This window comes from Dendroctonus ponderosae, unplaced genomic scaffold (assembly GCF_020466585.1).
Source record: "Dendroctonus ponderosae isolate FM_Combo_2020 unplaced genomic scaffold, Dpon_F_20191213v2 Dpon_F_20191213_3, whole genome shotgun sequence".
NCBI lineage: Eukaryota > Metazoa > Arthropoda > Insecta > Coleoptera > Curculionidae > Dendroctonus > Dendroctonus ponderosae.
Genome location: NW_026018508.1, coordinates 4,832,693 through 4,839,351, shown reverse-complemented (window position 1 = coordinate 4,839,351; position 6,659 = coordinate 4,832,693). Strand labels below are relative to the sequence as shown.

General features: G+C 33.1%; 1 protein-coding gene across 1 annotated transcript in view; it reads right to left on the bottom strand.

Moving 5' to 3' along the window:
- Window positions 1-583, bottom strand: part of LOC109540328 — a 59,292-nt gene extending 58,709 nt beyond the window's left edge. Inside the window, exon 1 of the mRNA XM_048664660.1 lies at window positions 483-583. The gene's annotated coding sequence lies outside the window, so the exon portion shown is untranslated. The remainder of the gene's footprint in view (window positions 1-482) is intronic.
- Between the last annotated feature and the right edge of the window lie 6,076 nt (window positions 584-6,659).

Below are 6,659 nucleotides of genomic sequence, written 5' to 3'. Positions count from 1 at the left end.
AATATAGTTTTGGACATAACATCGCTGACGAAGTTTGGGATTCTGCATTTACACTAATTACTAAAAATGACTAGTCGTGACTATAGTTATTTTCATAATATTATTTATAAAACTGACTGCAGTTTGGTGGATATTTACACACACGTGAGTTATCATTTGACAAAACTGTAGACGTTTTTATGAAGAAAACATTAATAGTGTACACACATACACATTTATAGAATTTTCTATTAAAATTACTGGCTCAATAAACGATTTTTTCCTGAATAACTATAGAACATTGAGAACGAAAAAATTTTAAACCCAAAAAAGTTGTTCAATAATTAGATTATTTATCACTCGAGTAAATTTGTTAGTAGAAATATTAAATAAACGATCAAATAAAGTTAAAAAGAATTATTGAAAAATATTGCAGATTTTTATGGCGGCTACCAATTTTATTCTGGATGTATGAAGTTTCTACTGGCATGCCTGCTACTCACCTTTAAGGGCCTAAATGTCACGTTGGAGTGAAGAAACCATTTGGATCTTCTCGGAAGCTTCTCCTGGAGAGGCAGGAAGATGACTGTAGTGGAACGGTGGGCGGCATGGTACATATCTGAAGTTTGACGATACCGATCCTCTGGAAAACTCGCGCACAAGCACTGCGCCCTTCTGATGATTCTAGGGATCTCGTTAAGGACGATCTAACAAAGGATTCCTTATTCTAAAGCGCATTTTTCCTTTTTCATCTGCGCCAAATCCTGTTTGTTTTGCCTCTCATTTATTACACCGGCGACTTGTAAATTTCATCAACAGATCTAAAATGGTTCCAATTAGTCATAGCATTTAAATGTATTGATCTAAGGATCCGGTTTCTCATATACATGTTCTATGTGTGTAGCCAGTTATATCAAATCGCTCAAAATTGCCCCGTTATAGAATATTAGGAATAAAGCAAGCAAACGTGAATAGATTACGGGCTACTTTTGATCAGATGGTTTGGATGGTCACTTTTAATCTAATCAGTTAAAGGGATTGGCGCGTAATGTACAGAACTGTTGCAATTTCTGAAAAATGCAGCAGATTTCTTTAAACCGTTTTTTAGCGGAATTAATTGTTTCCATTAATGATCTCTGTAACTGGGTTATGGACAAACGCTTCCTCTGCAGGGTGAAGACTATGGCTTAGTGGTGTGTAAGTTTGAGTTTATTTTTTTTACACAGTTTGTTCCCAAASATCCGTGAATATCAAGAGAGAATGCTAAATTGTCAGCACCTARAATCACASGTTCCTGAGTGAAGAGTTTCAAGCGATTGAATTTCCATAATGAATTTACCTGAACTCAAACCATATTGCTTCACTGATCTRTTTTAAYATATATCTATTAATATATTAATATTGACGCAATACGACTATATTGCTATATTGAACCGCCACTTCTRAAATGATTGAAGAACTACTGAAAACTTCACGCCTTCAGAAACCATCTACAAAACCTCACTCTGACCAAGAAATTATAATCCGTGTATTAAAATATAATTTGGATACTGAAACCTGTTATGAAAACTGATACTATCTGGAGCCAACCAACAAACTTTTTAAATCCTTGTTTTTTCTAGTTCACCTCTCATCCACAGACTTATACTTATTCAATATAATGTATTGCGTTAAAAAAAAACGTTCAGAATGTCGAGCAAAGTCAACCAAACTTGAGGAGGTTCACATTCCTCATTAATCTTCGTTGTTGATTCTCAAGATGGAAACTTTTTCTGTGGTTATGGTAGAAAGTCTTTTAACAAAAATTTTAGCCAATCACGAGATGCACGGCGTTTAGTCCATTTTTGTAATAAATTGCTTTTGTTTATACATAAAAATTGTAATACACAAAAACCTAATTTTCGTTCGGGAAGCAAAAAACAAAGAAGAACATTGAAAAATTGCCCTCGCTTCTTTGCAGGCCTTTCTATAAAAACGACTTAAGGATTTTAGACATACATGGTGCCCGAATCAGGTTGCATAGGTTTAACTGCATATTTTACGAGCAAAAAAGACAAAAAGATGACAGTGTGTACGAGATAGAATTCTTAGATCATGTCATAAGTAACTTACGAGGCATCTAAGTAAAAAATTAACCAAAAGTTGCTGAAGTTAAATTTAATGTTTCTTTATAGGCACATTTAGCAGTTGCAAAGATACAAAAGAAACTAGGCCTGGGTAACACTGTGTTGAGTTGCGCTATTGAGTTTTGTCGCTCTCTGAGTTAACGAGTTATAACTCATCRGTTAATGAGTTATAAGTCATTTAGAAACGCTTTACGAGACCCGACGAGAAMAATTTTTAGTTTTGTGATCGGTTTTTGAGGAAGGCTTAATGGTTTTTGGGAAAAAAGGGATTTATTTTAGTTTTTGTCCCGAAATCGACGCTGGAAAAAAAATGTTGTCAAATTTTTACAAAGCTATAAATTTATCTTGTAATTTTTCGCGAAAAACTCCTCCAGATCATCAGTATTTTTAAGTAAAACTCATGAAAATAGAGCGTTTTTGAGTAGAACGTAACTTGCCCAAAAAATTTGAAGGCGTTTTAAAAATATTATTAATAAATGGCCATTAGAATAAATCTAAAACAAATATAAAAGTCATCAACATTTTCTGAGCAACGGAACTGAGTTACTGCGCCGGTGCGTTGGGTTRGYGCACCAAGCCTTTGCGTAGCACTGCGCCAACCCCTAAAAATTCACTGAGTTGTCCAGAACTACATAAAAATTCTTTTTTTACACGACAATGCGTGATCACCTACATACAGCACGGGTGACTCAAGAAAAATGTCTTGAGCTTGCATGTTTTGTTTGACTGCATCCTCCTTACTCCCTGCTCCGACAGACTACTACCTTTTCTGTTCCTTACAAAACCCTTTGAGTGAAAAAACCAACCACATTTTACACAAAAGGAATTGCTAAACTATAAGAAATATAGTAAGAGGCCATAGGTAGTAGTGGCGAATACGTAATAATTTAATATGATTTTTCTATTTACTGAGAGCAAAATAAATGTCTGATAAAAAACGGAAATTACCTAGGAATCGAGCTATTTTTTTTGCGAATAGACTCATTCTGTTTACAATAATCCTTTTAGCTAGGTTTTATTTAAATCCATATAAATTTTGAGTGAGTTTAGTTTTTTGTTGAAAGTTCTTGTAATAATTTTTGCTGTTCTATTATAATTTTTATTTAATTCGTATTCTCCATTTTCTTTTAATAAATTAATGACAATAATGCAAAAGTGAAAAGAGATTCGAATTGAAGTGAGAATAATTCGGATTAAAAAATTAGAAGAATGTTTACTCAAAAAAGATTGAGCATATAAGATTGACCGTAAACCTCGAAAAATTGCACCCCGTCCATTGTGGAAAGAAAGAAGAGCCTACTAAGTTTTCCATAATCTCAAATTTGAGATTATTATTATTATCAGATTTAATTATCTGGTACGCAATGGCAACTCAAGAACATTGTTTAAAAAGACCATTCGGAAGTATTGTTTTATAAATTAATTGTATGTACTCTTTACAGAAAAAGTTGTGTACTATTTTATTGCTTAAAATTTGTGTACAAATTCCGTGTACACTGTAAAACTATCGGGCGATTTGTAACAAATAAATAGATGAATTAACTGCTGATTTAACGGGGGGAAATAATACGTATGCCTTTGCTATGTCCCCAAAGCAGGAGAGAGCGTTAAAGTTGCAATTTACATTTCAAACATATTCCAGGATTTCTACACTGTTGATCGAAATTGCACCAAACATTGAAATATTAGAATTTTGGTGATTGGAAATTCGAAGCAAAACTTGTCGACTAGACGCACGCTGTTGCAGAGTACATTTTATCGACAAATACATTTTCGAGGTTGTTTTTGGATTAACTGATTTGACCACCTAGAAATTCCGACTTACTCAAACAACTATCTCTGACTAATTAAAACATATTAGTAGGTAATTGAGAAAAATTCACTTCTTCAGTTAAATACTTTCTAGATGCCTTAAAGTATTGTGTTGTGAGACCTGCGTTATTGGTTTATTTGAAATCTTCGGGTGATAAATGTCTTCCTTAGAAACTTTGTTGAAGCAAAATTAGTCAGTAGTTATGGGAATAACCGAGTTGTTTTTATAATCGAGAAACGACTAATATGCCCTGTTTAATAATGGAAATAATATATAAAATTAAGTGTGACTGTGGCACTCTTAACAGACTGCAATAAAAATTGAGATTAAAGAACAGATATGTGAGGTTCAATAAAATATTGGGTTGATAGAAATGAATATCAGAAAAGTAGGTATGTGGACTTTATGGAAATAACACGTAGTAAAAAATGCTCACTTCTTGCATTCTAAGTGAAAGTCGTCATTATGAAAGGTACTGGTATGTTAAATAATTTTACAAATATTTTTTTTGTATAGATTGAGTTCCTTTTCTGTTGTGTATATTCAAAGCAATGCAGTTTTAAAAAATTAACATAAAAAATGGTCTTTAAGAGTCCAAGGAGTCTCCGTGTAGACATTTCACCTTCTCAAGTCTAAATAAAGCTCCTAAACATAATATTCTTGGGTAAGTCGAATTTTTTCAGAAAATATATGGGCCTAGCAATTTTGACATGAAATTTGATGCGAAAACCATCTTTTATGCGCTATTCAACATCTTAAACACATTGAGTGTGTCTGCTGAATAAAGTGGGGTATCGACTGTGCATCCGCACGTATTGAAGCTTCTCGTCAAGAAGTGAGGAAAATATACATATTTACCCCTGACACTTAAAATATCATATTTATTGGGATAAAGCCCCATGCTACTGTTCATTCTTCCAATCATCAGCATACGAAAATTAATGCATAAAAGCTTCAGTATTACTTCTACTGATTTCACGATTCGATTTTCTTTGTTAAGTCGTGCACTCAAATCGTCGGAAAATGCAGAAAATTCTTATTATGTTTGAGTGAGCTACAACTGAAAATCCGTTCTGATGAATTGAATGAAAAACCCATCAAAAGCCGACAAGTTTTACAGTTAACTAAAAAACCGGTCTGGATGTTACAAAATTTTACTTATAGATTCTGGCATGTCCCTTTATGTGGAACACCTACCCTGGCTTGCGCTTGCCGTATTGATCCGTAGTGGATCTATATTTAGGTAAATAGAATGCACTGCCCTTCCGTTTACAATTCGAATTCCTTCAATCTTTGAACATTAGTTTACTGAAGGACATACTTGTGGCTTTCACTCGTGTGAAACGATAATTAACAGTCAATTATCGAAAATAACAAATTGTTTTAGTTGCATTTTTAAACAGCTCATTAATCATTCAGGGAAGAATTATTTATGCTCATTGGAGGTTTTAATGGGAACAATAGTTAATAGTAAATAATCAGCAGGTTCATAAAATGTCAATCATATTTTAATCTTGCTTGAAGATGTTTGCGCATTTAATCAATTTGTGGCGCTGAATACGTGAAAATAAATTTAAGAAATTTAACCAAAACCTCGTATTTTAATTAGTACCGACAGGGGAAATCATTGAAAAACTGACACTGAAGTTAGTTTGTTAAATTTTACTATTTTAAAATGATTCAAAAAATAATCCCTTATATTTGAGAATGGAATTTTTTCTTCTCCTGAATTACAGACCGGGTTTTCATTTAAAAACAAACCACGTTGAATATCTTTTGAAATTAAAAATGAATCAAAATTTAAAAAAATATGGCTACTTTGATAAAAAAAAGTAACTTCCAAAACATGTTTTACTTCATTCTAATGGTCTTTGAGAAAAAGCAAAATCAGATGGTCGGGCCACAATTTAGAAGAGAATGATAATTCTAAGACGGACTATGCTTCTCTGATTTCACATGTTTAATTTATGTTATAAATTGTTGAAAATATCCACTGTTATTCGCTTGCCAATACTAAAGTCTGTGTTGAAAATCTTCACAAATATTGACCAAAATTTAGCGAATAATTTGCCTTCATTTTTGCTATTTTAGATCCTTCAGTTCTTGCATACTATTTGGTGGCATAAGAAAAAGTCTAGAGGTGTCAAATCTGGAGGCCTTACTGGATCATTCAATCGCACCTTTTCCCCTAATCCATTTCGCGGGATATGCTGGTTCAACCACTTGTACAGCAAAATGCAGTTGGATAATCGTATGGCTTGAAACTGAGATTTCCTTCATCAAACAGCTTGGCGCCCTTTCTTCCATTTGATTTTCTAAAAACTAGAAGATGAAATGAGGATGAAAATGAGGCCGTGCTGCTTGCTGAAGCAAATGTCCATTCCCAGCCGGACGAAGCTAGAGCTTATTATGCGGCTTTTACGCTCATTTTACGGTCACATTTAGTTTTATGGTTAACATGTTGTTATTATTAACCATAACACATCAATTTTTCTACCAAACCTCAACATCTGCACAATTTTCAAGCAACTTTGAACATATAGTTTGCTGAATTGCTTCAATCTTACCAAGTCAATTTATTTTGGTAAGCAAATACTATTTTAGATATTAGCATTAAGGTTTTTAAAAATCTGTTAATAAAATTGCAGAATGATATACCCAAAACTCAACTTTCAAATGCTTTTTAATAACTTATTGTAGGATTTTTCTAATGGTCTACTAGTCAGGTCTAATGATTTAAA